Consider the following 16,870-nt stretch of genomic DNA (forward strand, 5'->3'; position numbering starts at 1 on the left):
CTGGAAATTACACCTCAAGCTCAAAATGCTGACATACCTCTAGGCCGTAAGATCTTCAGGGCAGGGACTGTGGTCTGCTCTGTTTGCACAACATGTAGCAAAAACCAGCCCTGATCCTGATTGAGGTCTCTAGGTGCTAGATAATAGATGATGATACAAAGCCAGAGCTGTAAATTTATTGACATTGGGCATATCTGCTACACTAACTGTAGAATTAACTTGGCAAAGGTGGTTTGCTGGTGAAAAGCCTAATGAGGCCTAAAAATGAAAACATGCAAGTGCGGTAGTAATGTTTTTTCCTTCTAAGACATATGCAAGGTTTTAAACTTTTCAGGAGTTCTTAAGTAAGTTTCTGGATGGATGGCTGTGCCAAATTCAATACTCATGAGGAAGACACTTCAAATACAATGGGACTTTCTCATTATATCAGTGAAGAAATATAAATTATTCCAGTTATTCCTTATCAGTAGCTCTCTGAGACTGATGTTATATGTAGTCCTAGGTATGTGAATATGGCTCTTATTTCAAATGCTAACATTTGTGCAGCACTTAGCTAGAAAAAAGGGGCATTTCTCTATGCTATACATAGACTACTTCAATCATAAAATACTCAAGTTAAGAGGCCTAAAGTCTACTCACATGTCAAGTTTTTATTAAGCAAATACAAGTGAGTCTATTCGCTGCCATGCCAATAATTATCTTCATATTGAAATATATCAGATTGCCACCTGAGTAAGCAGCGACAGTTTATCCATAATGGGGAAGTCAGAGAAATTTGCCCTTTAAAGTACTTGCTCTTGGGCTCTTAAAAAAATACTAAATAGCTCCGCAGCCAGGGAATAGATATCTTCCCTCACCCTGTTTGCCTTGCTCTGTATTTTTTGTGGGAATAACAAACATAACATTGTCATCCTGAGTCTGCAGACTGACAGTTCCAGTACTGCTATTCAGAACCCTCTGGGGAGCAGTCAAAGTAGCAAGACTCAGTCTTCTTTTGCAGCTTGGGAAAGAAACCTTGCGCACAGGCAGACACCGGAGTTTTTTTACTGAGAAGGTTAAACCCCCAAAACAGAGGCTGATACCCTTACCACCTGCAGTCTTGAGGTAGCCAGGAATCTTTGGGTGGGAGGGAAAGCCTAGAGAGAAAGCTCCTCCTCCAGCACCCAGGACGTTGTGTATGGTAGCGGCGGCAGTAGCAGATTGAGTTTGGGAGAGGGCATTCCAATTTACTCAAAACACTTACACCAGCTGGCATCTACAAAAATAAATGGAGCTGCCAAAAAATGTTCAGGGGCAGCAACCTGGTAGGAATCCAGCCACTGGGGTGACGGGTAAGGTCGTGCCTTTTCAAATGATATTGACTTCTGAGCAGTGAGACCTCACTGCAGTTTAGTCCTCTGCATATCAAGGTGTCTGCTAGTCCATGGAAGAGGGTGTGTATGCAAATTAAGTTACGGCTGAGGGTGTGTACGAGGGTGGATGTTGGGGAGAAGGGGAATGAAGAGATTGATTGGCCAATTTAGAAAACAGAATTAGAGGAAATACTCTGGGGAAAGACTTGGAAGAGACAGAAATAAAGGGGATGGGTACATAAGAACAGCCATACTAGCTCAGACCAATGGTTTGTCTAGTCTAGTATCCTGTCTCCAACAACAGTCAATACCAGAGCTCCAGGGCGACTGTACAGAACAGGGCAATCCTGGAGTGATCCACTCCTATCTTCCACTTTCGGCTTCTTGCAGAGATTAAGAACTGTGTTGGGCAAGGGGCTGCATGCCAACCCTCTTAGCTAATAACCACTGATCGACGGGTCCTCCGTGAACTTTACTACTACTTTTTTTAACTCAGTTTTATTTTTGGCCTTCACAACATCCCACAGCAATGAGTTCCACAGGTTGATTGTGTGTTGTGTGAAAAAGTACTACTTCTTGTTTGTATTAATTTCATCAGGTGACTCCTAGTTTTAGTTTTGTGGGTAAAGCACACAGTGAAGGAAAAGAAAAAAAGAGGAGATATAGAGAAGTGCAAGAACTTTCAAAGAGAAGAGGAGACAGACACTGAAAACAATGCATCTTCCCCAATTAACGTTTTAATTTCTAACTGGCACCATCAAGTAAAAGCCACATTCACAACCAGCCAGTCAAATTTGGAGTACACCAGGAGAGCCAAATTCTGCTCTTACTTGCACTCATGACACAGCTTTCACTTCAAAAGGTGTAAGAGAATAATTCAGTCCCATTATAAATTATACCGCCCCACAGATTTTCCATGCATATTTAATGTGTATTAGTCACATTTCAAGTGCAAATACCCTGCAACTGACATAGAATAATAATGTGCAAAACCAAGATCTGTTTTATATAAACATATTGTAGTTGAGAGAGACACCATTTTACCAAACACCAGATTGGAATGAAATGTAGTTATTTTATGTGCCCTACAAAACGCTTCCAACAGCAGAGTACAGCACTGGCACTCACTACTACATAGTATGAGCAAGACGTCTCTAAGATACGTCATTTAGTGTTGATTTGCCATCTTTGGTTCCTGATTATTAAAAATGGAATGGGTATGTTAAACCAAGATGTGCAGTCCCGTGAAAGTCCAGCAGTGGCTGGTGACATCTGAAAGCATAGGAAAACTCCAGGTAGTATTGCTGTTTTCATTGGAGTGTAATCCTTTCCTTCTGCTGCTCTCCTTTTCATCTCACTGCAAGGTTTGCTCAGATAACAGGGGGAGAAAGGCAAGCCCAGTTCACCTCTGCCAAACTTATTTCCATATCAAACGGTCAGAGCTTTCATTTCACAAAATACACCCCTATTAATAAGTAGCTAAAGCACTACAATAATCTAATTCTAGTTCACTCTTAATAGTCATAGGACTACCAAACACAAAGCTACACCATATCTTCACTCTCACCAGTTTAATTTTGCATAGCTTAATAGTTTTCAGTTCCAAAGAATTTCAACATCACTACACATTTATTGTGTGTAAATTATTGAATACACTCCCAAGACTAAATACGCTAGGTTACTTACTTTCAAATTTCAATTTCCATAGCACACATTGTAACGTAAATGAAACCTCATATACACCTCTACCCCGATATAACGCTGTCCTCGGGAGGCAAAAAATCTTACACGTTATAGGTGAAACTGCGTTATATCGAACTTGCTTTGATCCACTGGAGTGCGCAGTTCCCCCCCCCCACCCCCCGGGAGCTCTGCTTTACCACGTTATATCCGAATTCGTGTTATATCGGGGTAGAGGTGTACCTCCAAGATATAGAACAAGAAGAAAAAAGTTTCTAACATTGTGTTGTTGTTTAAAATAAAGTCTCCCTCCATGCTCCATGAAGTCTGACAAGTTTAGTTTCTATATGCTTTATTTATTTACAGGCACAGAAACATTTACAAATACACAGATGATGGAATAAATACTCTACTCATGTACACTAGTTATTTGGAATAACATGAGCCGGACCCATAATAATTGCGTTCAGAACAAAATTACAATATAACTAAACTAAACACATCCCAGGGAATTATGAACCAGACACGCTGTGGGAACAGAATGGAGATGGGTAAATTCTCAGAATGGAGAGGAGTAACTAGTGGTGTTCCCCAAGGGTCAGTCCTAGGACCAAGTCTATTCAATTTATTCATAAATGATCTGGAGAAAGGGGTAAACAGTGAGGTGGTAAAGTTTGCAGATGATACTAAACTACTCAAGATAGTTAAGACCAAAGCAGATTGTGAAGAACTTCAAAAAGATCTCACAAAACTAAGTGACTGGGCAACAAAATGGCAAAGGAAATTTAATGTGGATAAATGTAAAGTAATGCACATTGGAAAAAATAACCTCAACTATATATACACAATATGATGAGGGCTAACTTAGCTACAATGAGTCAGGAAAAAGATCTTGGCATCATCGTGGATAGTTCTCTGAAGATGTCCACGCAGTGCGCAGAAGCCATCAAAAAAGCAAAAACGATGTTAGGAATCATTAAAAAGGGGATAGAGAATAAGACTGAGAATATATTACTGTCCTGATATAAATCCATGGTACACCCACATCTCGAACACTGTGTACAGATGTGGTCTCCTCACCTCAAAAAAGATATTCTAGCACTAGAAAAGGTTCAGAAAAGGGCAACTAAAATGATTAGGGGTTTGGAGAGGGTTCTACTAAAGGAAGATTAAAGAGTGTTAGGACCTCTTCGCTTGGAAAAGAGGAGGCGGGTATGTAGGTATATAAATCATGCGTGATGTGGGAGCAGTGGATTAAGGAAAGTTATTTACTTTCCATATTACAAACTAGGGGTCACCAAATGAAATTAATAGGTAGCAGGTTTAAAACAAATAAAAGGAAGTTCTTCTTCACACAGCGCACAGTCAACTTGTGGAACTCCTTACCTGAGGAGGTTGTGAAGGCTGGGACTATAACAATGTTTAAAAGGGAACTGGATAAATTCATGGTGGCTAAGTCCATAAATGGCTATTAGCCAGGACGGGTAAAGAATGGTGTCCCTAGCCTCTGTTCATCAGAGATGGATGGCAGGGGAGTGATCACTTGATCATTGCCTGTTAGCTTCACTCCCTCTGGGGCACCTGGCATTGGCCACTGTCGGTAGACAGATACTGGGCTAGATGGACCTTTGATCTGACCCGGTACGGTCGTTCTTACGTTCTTATGTTCAGAATCAGATCAAGTGAATAAATTACCAAATCTGTGTTAAATTGGCATTTTTGAATACTTTCTGGACACAGACTTGACCACAGCTCTGGGTTCAACACGATCATAGCTATCAAGTCCCTCCCTGTCTTTGGATATGTACCCTAGAAAGAATTCCAAAGATGGCTCTATCTTCAATCATATATAAGAAAACAGCTGTGAATACTGTAGAGGCATAACCCAGCAATTCATGATAAACCACTCTGCCAGAAAGAAGGCATTCTTGTGCAATAGATAGCTGTGATCACTATAACTGCACCCTTCATTCATGAACTATAAATGAACAAATAATTAAGTGCAAAAATAGTATGTGTATTGGTGGGGGGGATTCTACAGTTATGGATGATTTATTTCATTGTCAGGATCGTTGCTGTTTATAAAAATTTGAATATGAGCAACAGCATTGCCATCTCATGATTGTATAGAGAGTCCTCCTGTGATATCTGGTGTTTTTCTTAAAGCCCCTGAACATGAAATCATCTGGTTACATGAAAATGTCCACTTTCATTAGAAAAAGATACATTTCTAGCCATCATGGTCATGGAGAAAAGCCTGAAGAACCAAAATGTTAAAACCTCAACAACAAAAGAAAAAAAGGCAAAAAGATGCTAAAATTATAAGAGTCTTGTGAACTTTAAATCACCATCATGGCTTTTATGGGCCTTCTGAATGCTTAGGGTTGGTAAGAACACAAGAATGGCCAACTGGGCCAGACCAATGATCCATCTAACCCACCATCATGTCTTCTGACAGTGGCCAGTGCCAAATGTTTCACAAGAAATGAACAGAACAGGGCAATTATTGAGTGATCCATCCCATTGTCCAGTCTCTGTTTCTGGCAGTCAGGATTTAGGAACACCCAGAGCATAAGTTTGCATCCCTGACCATCTGGGCTAGTAACCATTGATGGACCTATCGTCCATGAATTTATCTAATTTTTTTTAATCCAGTTGTATTTTTGGCCTTCATAACATCCGCTGGTAATAAGTTTCATGGGTTGACTGTGCATTGTGTGAAGATGTACTTCCTTATGGCTGTTCTAAACCTGCCGCCCATTAATTTCATTGTCTTATGTGAAGACGTAAATAACACTTCCCTATACTATTCACTGTTTTATAGACCTCTATTATGCCTCCCCTTCGTAGTCTCTTCTTTCTCCACATGTGGACGCTGTTCCATATCCCTAATCATTTTACATGCCTTTCTCTACACCTTTTCCAATTCTAATACATTTTTATTGAGATAGAGTGACCAGAACTGTATGCAGTGTTCAAGGTGTGGGCCTACCATGGATTTATATAGTGACATGATGATATTTTCTATCTTCTTATCTATCCCTTTCCTAGGGGTAATACAGAAAGAGTGCAAGCTCTGTTTTTATTCCATGCACAGAAGCTGAAAACAAAGCCCTGTTCCCACAACTGACTCAATGTGTGATGACAACAAATTGGTGTGCCCACAGGGAGCCACAAGGACTTGCCTGGCTGTAGGGAGTTACTGTCAGGTTCAGGCATTAATGGTATCATGCCCTTGATCATGCAAACACTTACAGTTTTGAGTAACTATGTGCACATGAGCTCAAAAAGGCTACTCATGTGAAAAGTTACTCGTAGGTTTGTTTGCAGGATCAGGACTCAGGTTCATAAAATACATAGCATGTCTAAAAGAGTTCCAGTCTAAAGTTTCCTATGGATCACATACAGTCAGACAAATTTTTATAGCAAGTAAATTTTCACTTTAGTGGTCTATAGTCACTTGCTTTTTATCTGCACTGACACTGAAAACATTATCTGGAGACACATGTTGAACTACGAGCCAGACTTTCTATAAGGCCTAGAGCTCACTCATGAACCAGATTCCCGTAATCATTGATGGTCAGGCTAAGAAGGGAAAAACACCAGCTTGTAAAATTTGTTAAGAAAGACAGTGACCCTTTAACACAGTACCCTGGCCTTTCGACTAAGGAAGCAATGTCTTAACTGCAATAGACGGGACTACATATATAAATATAATGTACCAACAACAAAATACTGAGTAAGCAGTAGATAATTAATTCTGAAGTTAGAAATTTTATGAAAAGACAAATTCTGGAAATGTACTGAAAAACAAGATATATCTGGGTCAGAAAAAGGAAGCTAGTAGTAACAGAAACTGCAGACATCTTAAGAAACTAGGAGCATAAAACTGTGAGAATGGGCAATAAGAACCAGCACTGTGACCCATGTGTCATATTTGCCATCAGCTGCAAGCTTCAGTTCCACATGCTTGGTCATGCATCTACCTTTCTGCTGTGCACTGTACTAATAATTAATAGATACCAATCAAGCTTGGATATCTGAGGTTTCTTTGATTACTTAGTAAGCTTGAACCTGAATTGGTAATGCTCATTAGTTTCCCATCACTCTCTAGGTCAGAGGTAGACAACCTGCGGAACATGAGCTGATTTTCGGTGGCACTCACACTGCCTAGATCCTGGTTACCGGTCTAGGGGGGCTCTGCATTTTAATTTATTTTTAAATGAAGCTTCTTAAACATTTTAAAAACCTTATTTACTTTACATACAACAATAGTTTAGTTATATATTATAGACTTATAGAAAGAGACCTTCTAAAAATATTAAAATGTATTACTGGCACGCAAAACCTTAAAGTAGAGTGAATAAATGAAGACTCGGAACACCACTTCTGAAAGGTTGCCGACCCCTGTTCTAGGTAGTTTTACACGATTTCCATTGATAAATACATACTATTAAAGTACTTAAAATAGTTATTTTCTATTTATATCATTTGCATTTGGTACAGAATTTGTAGGTCTCCAGACAACATCTAAGCTTGGGATTTTTGTAATACAGTACTTGCTGCTAGAGGCCATCTCCAGGCACACGATGATACTTACATTTGCGGATGATCCCAAAAGATTTGCATGGTGCACCATAGCAAGTACTAGATATGGACAATTTTCCATGAAAGAAAAATTAGATAGTAACACAAAGTCACCTGATACAAGGTAAACCGCTTTGTGCTTTAACAAGGATTCCCTTTTGATATATATAACATAGTAAGCTTGATATCAATAATTATCTGGCTCCAGTACTACTACCCACTGATTTATTGATTGTATGATAAACGAAAAGAACAAATCAACCTCCACATATGTTGTGGCATCTGGAATGGCACGCATTTATGACAGTCTACTATGAAGCAAAATTACTAAAGAAAAAAATTGTGTTTGAACATTGCAAACACGTAACTAACTGTGGATATACAGAACTCCCATAAGGTAATAAGATTCGCACCATCACATTGTTTCTCACATGGCAAAGTGACAGCTGCAACTAAAATTCCAGAAGCCTCAAAAAGAATTATTTCCTTGCTTGTGATTTCTAACAACTGCATTAAAGGGGCCCTGAAGCTAATAGCATATCAGGGATTCATGTGTGTAGCCCTGGCTGTAAAAAAATGAAATAAACACACACCACGCTTTGAAACCCACATGGTAATTTTTTTTTAGTAATGATTTCTGGTATCTGAATCAAGAATCAATTCTTCCATTTGCCATTCTGGTAAAACAGTTAATGTTGTGCTGAGGATTCTTTTAAATAAAATGCACAATGCAAGGCACAACAGTTTTCTGTGTTATGCTCAATATAAAATTATAAAAGCATTACATAATGGAGTGTTCAAGAAAAGTTATTTTCTAAAGGACATGCATTTAAAATGGGGGTCTCTCATACTGCTGAAAGAGTACTGGGTGGGCAAAGAGACTGCTTCACTATTACATGGGATCTAGCGGTTTTGCGACTGAGACAATCCCAAAAATGAGTATATTATCCTCTTTTAGAACCAATTGATAAAAAGGAATTTGTCAGGGTTATTTGAGCACAAAAGGTGCTACGTTTACAGACAGTCACTACTCAGACTGGAAGTACTGTACATATGGGTATTGTGATGGGGCAAGGCCAGATGGCTACAGTAAAGTACTGAGAAACAGGTATGTTAGCCCCAGGCTAAACAAATCCCTGGTACCCTGGTAACCAAATGGCAGTTGCTCCAGGTTAATCAAGGCACTTGGAGCCAATTAAGATCTTNTATACTGCTGGAGGATTGAGGAGGACAAGCATTGTCAGACACCAGGAGGAAGGTCCTGTGGTGAGGATAAAGAAGGTGTTTGGAGGAGGCCATGGGGAAGTAGCCCAGGGAGTTGTAGCTGTCCTGCAACTGTTACAGGAGGCACTATAGACAGCTGCGATCCACAGGGCCCTGGGCTGGAACCCGGAGTAAAGGGTGGGCCTGGGTTCCTCCCAACTCCTGATCAGACACAGGAGGAGCTGACTCAGACTGTGGGTTCCACAAGAAGGGAAGATCACTGAGGTGAACAAATCCGCCAATAAGCGCAGGACCCATCAAGGTGGAGGAGAAACTTTGTCACAGTATGTTTACACTCCAACTGGGAGCATGCCTCCCAGCTTGGCTAGATAGACATACACTAGCTCTGCTTGACCTAGCATGCCAAAAATAGCAGTGTGGACATTGTGACTTGTGCAACAGGACGGGTTAGAAACTTGAGTATGGACCCACAGGGTCAGGCGGACTTGTATTCAGGGAGTTAGCTCATGCCACCACCTGAGCTGCTAGTCTTAGCATGCTAGCTAAGACGCAGCTAGCATATGTCAGTTTAGCTGGGCTGCGAGGCATGCTCCCAGCTGCAGCATAGATGTACTCCAAGTGTCTTCCAGTAGCACTTGCTGGTGTGTACAAAATCACACCCTATAGCCCCAATCTGCAAGCCTCATTACTACCATTTCTTCCTTTTGTTGTTCTCCTAATAAGATTTAGAAGGATTCATGTTTACTTTTAAGTATTTTACACAGCCATTAAATGTTACTGTAAAAACTATCATAGAAAGTGTAAGACTATAACTAATACCTTCCTCACTCCCCATTCTTATGTAGAAGGATGTTTATGAAAAATCAACCTTCCTTTCCTATTCTGCAGCAGTACGTGGCAGGAAGAGAGGGAAGGCAAGTTCAATCAGATTTACTTTTGGGGAGAAATTTGAAGTTCATGCTAATGAAAGTGAGACTCACAGTGGACTGATTAGCTCAGCAGATAGGTAATGGTATATTACAGCTCTTCATAGCTAGGTCACCAGCTTAAGTCAGTCCTTGGTCAGCTATAAAGGAAAGATATTGCAATCCAATAATGGTCTGATGGCCTATGTCAGGGTGGGCAAACTACGGCCCATGGGCCACATCTGGCCCCTCACCAGCTGTTTTAATCCAGCCCTTGAGCTCCCACTGGGGAGTGGGGTCTGGGGCTTGCCAAGCTCCGGTGCTCCAGCCGAGGAGCAGGGTCGGGGGCCACTCCGTGTGGCTCCCAGAAACAGCGGCATGTTCCCCCTCTGGCTCCTACGCATAGGAGCAGCCAGGGGCTCCGCTCTGCATGCTGCCCCCACACCAAGCACCACCCCCGCAGCTCCTATTGGACGGGAACTGTGGCCAATGGGAGCTTCAGGGGTGATGCCTGCAGACAGGGCAGCGTGTAGTAGAGCCGCCTGGCCACACCTCTGCATAGGAGATGGAAGGGAGACATGACACTGCTTCCAACCCCCTACCCTACCCCCAGCCCTGATCGCCCTCTCACCCTACAAATCCCTCAGTCCCAGCCTGGAGCACTGTCCTACACCCCAAACCTGAACCCCCAGCCAGAGCCCTCACTACCCTCCGCACCCACTCCACCAGCCCTAGTCCAGAGCCCCCTCCCACACACTGAATTCATTTCTGGCCCCACCCTGGAGTCCGTACCCCCAGCTAGAGCCTTCACCCCCTCCTGCACCCCAACACGAATTTTGTGAGCATTTATAGCCACTCAAACAATTTCTATACCCAGATGTAGCCCTCAGGCCAAAAGGTTTGCTCACCTCTGGCCTATGTGAAATTAACTTGTGTCCTCAATGCAGTGGCTAGTGGACTGGTGTCCATATCTCACAGCCCCACAAAATTCCCCATGATAATTGGGACAAGCTTATTGGCTGCCTCAGCCAAGAGGGCAAGGATAGATTGGGCACATGAAGAATAACTACCTTTTCACTCTAAGAAGTGGTCTTCCATCTGGGGATAAGTATATTTGCAGATAGAATGAGGAGTCTTGGACACCCATACAGCATATGTTCTGTGGAGTTTGGGGGGTGGGGTGTTAGTTCTGTCAAATCACCTGCATTCACAAGCACCACGTTCACTATAGAATTATTCTGTGTGTGTGTCCTTCCTCTAAGAAAATTAACGATGTATTAATTTAGCAATGTCATTGACTGTTATTGATCGTTTTAACAGTCACATCTTTAGGGACCACTATCCCAGAAAATTAGCGTAGGAAGAAAATATTTGTGCAAGATAAATCTTTTTCCACAGGATGCAATCTGTGCTATATCTATAGAGAAAGTGACAACAGTGGAGATAAAGTACATCTTGACACAGCCGCTTTCTTATTCAATAAGAATGTCTCTTTGTTTAGAGATTGATGAGCAAGGAAAAGTTTCCTGGTAAACATGTCATGTGTGTTTATTCCTTCCTCACTGAAGCTTCTGCGGTTTATTTTAAAGCAATATAGCAAGGAATATTTTTGAACATTGGACTTCACATGTTTTTCACAGTACGCAAATAAACAGCACCTGTTGTTCAAAGAATATATTTTAGATGTAATTGGTAACTGTCAATAAAGCTCAAAAATAATTAGTTAACATATGTGATACATAAATCCTTTAATTCAGAAATCTGCATGGCTGAGACAACACGATTATAGGTTATATGGGTTCTAAGGTGATTTCCTAATTTCTTTTCTCGCTCTCTTTTTTTTTTTTTGGCATTCCGATAGCAACCAAAGGCCTGAATCAGGTAAGGGACCCTATTATGCCAGGCTCTATACAAACACAGAACTACACCCTTTCCGCATCATCCCCGCCATACAACACCTTCCCTATCCAGTTCAGATTTCTGTATATAAGAAACTGGTGTCATTTGAAACTCAGATGATCATATCAGAACTCCTGGTTAGCACTTTGCAAAATCAAAATTTAGCTGAAAAGCCTTTTGTAGTACTTGGTCTAAATTTCAGAACACTTGCCCACTAGTCCAAGTACAAATTTATTATGAAGTATATAGATACAGGCATGGCAAATTCTTACACAAGTAATACCAACCTCGGCGTTCATTTCTTCACTCCGAAATACAATGATAAAAGCTTGACTACCAGTTCTGGGACATGATTTGCGGTGTCTGGCCCAGTCCTGCAAATTGTTGCTTGCAGTCAGAATGCTGCATGCATATAGAACCCACTGAAATCAGTAGGGCAGCACATGGCTGCAGTAATCCACTCATGCATAACAAGCTCCAGGACTGAAGCCTACAAGTATTAAACTTACCAAGCTGTTAACACAGAACCACACGCAACCATGGTAAGCAGGGCTTGTAGGGTTGATTGTCTCAATTCATGTGCTTGCCTTCTAGCAAAGCTTGTTGATCTGCTAAAGGAGTGTTTCTCAAACTGGGGTCGCCGCTTGTGTAGGGAAAGCCCTTGGTGGGCCAGGCCAGTTTGTTTAGCTGTCCCGACCGCAAGTCTGGCCGATCACGGCTCCCACTGGCCATGGTTCACCGCTGCAGGCCAATGGGGGCTGCTGGAAGTGGCAATCACTAAGTCCCTCGGCCCGTGTCACTTCCAGCAGCTCCCATTGGCCTGGAGCAGCGAACCGTGGCCACTGGGAACCGCGATCGGCCAGACCTGCGGACAGGGCAGGTAAACAAACTGGGCCGGCCAGCCAGGGGCTTTCCCTACACAAGCAGCGACCCCAGTTTGAGAAACGCTGTGCTAAAGTGATTCAGGAAAATGCCACACTCCACCAACATAAAATCACCATTAAGGCACCAAATCTGACCCTGATGCTGGTCACCACTCCCCTCAATTTAAAAACTGCAGCAATTTATGTAATTTTTTTTAGAGAACAACATTTTTGTTGTTAATTATTAATACCCTAGAAATGCAGTGTTCTGACCTCAGTGACTATCTCTTATCTATGTTTGAACAGTGCCCAGCACGAGGCCCCATGCTCAATTCCTTGTCAACATATCCATAGATATAATAATGAAGAGGTCAGCAAACAACAAACCTTTTGGCCAAATCATCCGTAAATGTCTCTCTCCTTCTTTAAAATAATTGTTTGTGTTGTTTTTGTGAAAAACATGAATAGTCCAACCATATTTTGCATAGAGCTCTTTTATCCAGCTCTGCATACTGACTGCCTTGGCATGCCTGTTCAGCTGGTGAACAGCTGTTAAACAAAAGCTCTAGTTTCTGTCCCAGGCTTCCTTGGCACAGTGGGCTCATGAAGAGCTAAGTGGTACAGCAGGTTCTATATCTTTAGCTACTTAAATCTCCTTATATCAAACACTAAGGCCTGGTCTACACTACGCATTTAAATCGATTTAAAGAGTGTTAAATCGATTTAATGCTGTACCCGTCCACACTACAATGCTCTTTATATCAATATAAAGGGCTCTTTAAATCGATTTCTGTACTCCACCCCGACGAGAGGAGTAGCGCTAAATTCGATATTAACAGTTCGGATTACGGTTAGTGTGGACGGAAATCGTTCTGTTATTGCCTGCTCTCTGTATCCCACAGTGCACCACTGAACCGCTCTGGACAGCAATCGCGAACTCTGGATGCAGGGGCAGTAAACAGGAGAAAAGGCCCCACGATATTTGAATTATATTTCCTGTTTAGTGCCCAGAGGAGCTCGGTATCAGAACGGGTGGCGATGCAGTCTCGAAATCCAAAAGAGCTCCACGAATGACCATACAGATATACTAGATTCTGATCGCATGTATAGGGAGAGGACAAATCTGTTGTATCAGAGCTCCGTACAGAACACGAAATGCAAAGCGTTTGAAAAAAAATCTCCTGGATACACAGCGCTGGTGACAAGCGTAAACGGAAGCCAGAGACTCAAATGGCGCTCATGGATGGAGGGGGTACTGAGGACTCCAGCTATCCCACAGCTCCACTAGCAGTCTCTGAAAGATGGCAGTTCTTTGCTAGCTCCCAATGTCTGTAGGTTCAAAACACAGTGTCTGGCGGTTCAGGACATAGCTCCTACAGTTTCTCTCTCCCCCGCCCCCCACCACGTCTGAAGAAAAGGAAAAAAATCATTTCTGACTACTTTCAATGTCACCCTATGTGTACTGAATGGCTGTGTACGACGCGATGCTGCAGCAGGAAGACGATCTGCCTCCTCTCCCCTCGCCCCCCCCCGGTGGTGAGACGGCATAGGATAGAACCGATCACTCATGAATATCTAACATGTTGACATCAAGCAACATGCTGTTACTCATAGATAGACAGACGGCTAATAACCAGCTTCATCATAGCAACTGGGGGCTTCAGTCCCCTCCCTTTCCTGTGTATTAAGAAAAAGATTGCTGTACTGCCTGGACTGTCATTAGCAGTCAGCATGCTGGGCTCCTCTCCTCCACACCGCTTAATGTCCTGCCTGGACTATCCATCACGCCGGAGGCTGCCTCCCCTTCATTTATGCACTAAACACTCAGTGTTCTTTATTCCTGCATTCTTGCTTCAGAAATTGACGTTAGCCTCGGACCATGGACGCACAACGCCGAATTACTGTGCCTAGTGTGGCCGCATGAAATCGAATTTATATCAGTTTTACAAAACCGATTTTAGCTAATTCGATATTATCCCATAGTGTAGACGTGGCCTAAGTTGGACAAATATCCACACACGATATATTTTCATAACTCATTCACACATATTTCACCCCGGCATAAGTGAGTGAGTGAGTACACAGATGCATGTTCCCATACCCACACACCCTCCGCTACCAGTAATAATTTTTTCAAAGATCAAAGCACTGACCCTAATACAGAGAAGAGGAGAGGACGGCTACAACTCTTTTTTTTTTTGGAGAGGACGGCTACAACTCTTTTTTTTTTTTTTTTTTTTTAAACACGTGGCACTCTGCACACAGGCTGAAGTTTATCTAAAACTTTAATCATTGTTCAAAAGAACATTGAACATTTTTCAATCTTTGACTACAGTTAAGAAATGGTGCAAGCCTTTTCACTGGTTCTTATGGCGCAGTGAAGAAATGAAGAAAGTCTTTTACCTCTGGAAACCAGGGTTGAAGGGCCCAGCAGTAAGCTTACTGAAATCATTAGTGAAACTGATACTTGCTTTCTAAGACAGCAAGATCAACCTATGCCGGGGTTGGCAACCTCTGGCACACAGCTTGCCAGAGTAAGCACCCTGGCAGGCTGGGCCAGTTTGTTTACCTGCCATGTCGGCAGGTTCGGCAGACCGCGGGTCCCACTAGCCGCAGTTTGCCATCCCAGGCCAATGAGGGTGGTGGAAAGCTGCAGCCTGCACATCCCTCAGCCCGCGGCGCTTCCCGCTGCCCCCATTGGCCTGGGATGGTGAACCATGGCCAGTGGGTGCCACAGTCTGCCAAACGTGCCGAGGCAGCAGGTAAACAAACTGGCCCGGCCTGTCAGGGTGCTTACCCTGGCGAGCCACATGCCAGAGGTTGCTGACCCCTGACCTATGCCATAAGTCATGAATTAAATAGATTTAATGGTCTAATCCTACTCCTCATGGATATTATGAATGCAACACACAGTATGGTACCACAACTCTCTCTTTACTGACAAAGATTAGAAAAGCAGGAAGTGTATCAGGTCAGTATGGAGATATACTGAAAGGGATGTGTGGGAAAACCTATGGCTGCTCCCTCCTGAAGTTCATAAATCCACAACAGAGCTCTTCACTGGAGAACAAAAGGGATAGGAGTAGGGTCGCCATCCTCCAGAACAGGCCAGGAGTATCCAGGAATTAAAGATTATTCTTTAATGAAAGATTATGTCATGTGATGAAATCTCCAGGAACACATCCAACCGAAATTGGCAACCCTAGGTAGTAAAAGGAAGAGTGTCTTCCTTAACTTGATTATTTGATAGATTTGGAAGACTTGTTTTTTAAAAAATATCTGACATCACACCTTGAAGAGACTCAGGTATCCAAAGTCTAAACTGAATTGTATTTTAAACATCTGCAATATTTTGAATTAAACATGAAAAAGCTCACTAGAATTAAGTGTAGGATTTTTTTTTAAATCCCATAACGCAAAATGCAGCAGCATAATGACAAACTTTTGAAATCTATACACTTCACACCAGGAATAACAGCATGCAAGCGTTACAAAAGTAAACAGCTTGTTCCCAGCCCCAAACTGGAACACACTAATTAAGTCAGCTCAGTCAGATTCCATCAGACTCTTCACACAAGTTACACAGTCTGCTGCCAGGATGTTTAACAATCAAAAGTGAAACGCACATTTAAACCTGTGAGTAAGATTGCAAAATATTCTAGGGCACAGAATAAGAAGAACAGTCAAGGACATAGGATGGGTGGGACAAACGTGAAACACATCTTTAATATCATTTCAAAGCTCTTAAATGTTGGTAATATCTCCATAAGACGTGAGAAAAAAAAAAAAAAAAAAAAGACACAAATTGACAAAACTACCTGCTATGGGGAACACAGAGAATCAATAGCAAAGCTGGAAATACAACTCAGATCTTCCAATTCTTTGGTAACACTTATAAGGTTACAGGCCAGTTTTTAAACAAATGTTTCCCTAAACCAGGAAAATGTTTGTCTGTGTTAATTTAACACAGGCTAAAGCACCACTAGAATGTTCCCCACCCAAACAACTAAAAACCTTGACAAATAAGACTTTACTAATCAGCAGCTCTATTGATCGCTTTGAATAAATCAAGCTGGAGTAAAGAAACTGATGAGGCAGAGGGGAAGTGGGGGAGGTGAGCAGTTTACCTAGGACTGGGCCAGGACACTAACATTTAGGAGAAGGGATAGCTCAGTGGTTTGAACATTGGCCTGCTAAACCCAGGGTGGTAAGCTCAGTCCTTGAGGGGGCCATTTAGGGATCTTAGGCAAAAATCAGTACTTGGTCCTGCTAGTGCAGGCAGGGGGCTGGACTCAATGACCTCAAGGTCCCTTCCAGTTCTGGGAGATTTGTATATCTCCAATAATTAATTTTTAAAACA

General features: G+C 42.2%; 1 protein-coding gene across 1 annotated transcript in view; it reads right to left on the reverse strand.

The window, feature by feature from the left end:
- The window catches only part of HOMER2 (homer scaffold protein 2), a 131,345-nt gene that overhangs the window by 68,388 nt on the left and 46,087 nt on the right, over nucleotides 1-16,870 (reverse strand). The window lies entirely within an intron of this gene.

The sequence above is a fragment of the Chelonoidis abingdonii genome, chromosome 9 (genome assembly GCF_003597395.2).
Source record: "Chelonoidis abingdonii isolate Lonesome George chromosome 9, CheloAbing_2.0, whole genome shotgun sequence".
NCBI lineage: Eukaryota > Metazoa > Chordata > Testudines > Testudinidae > Chelonoidis > Chelonoidis abingdonii.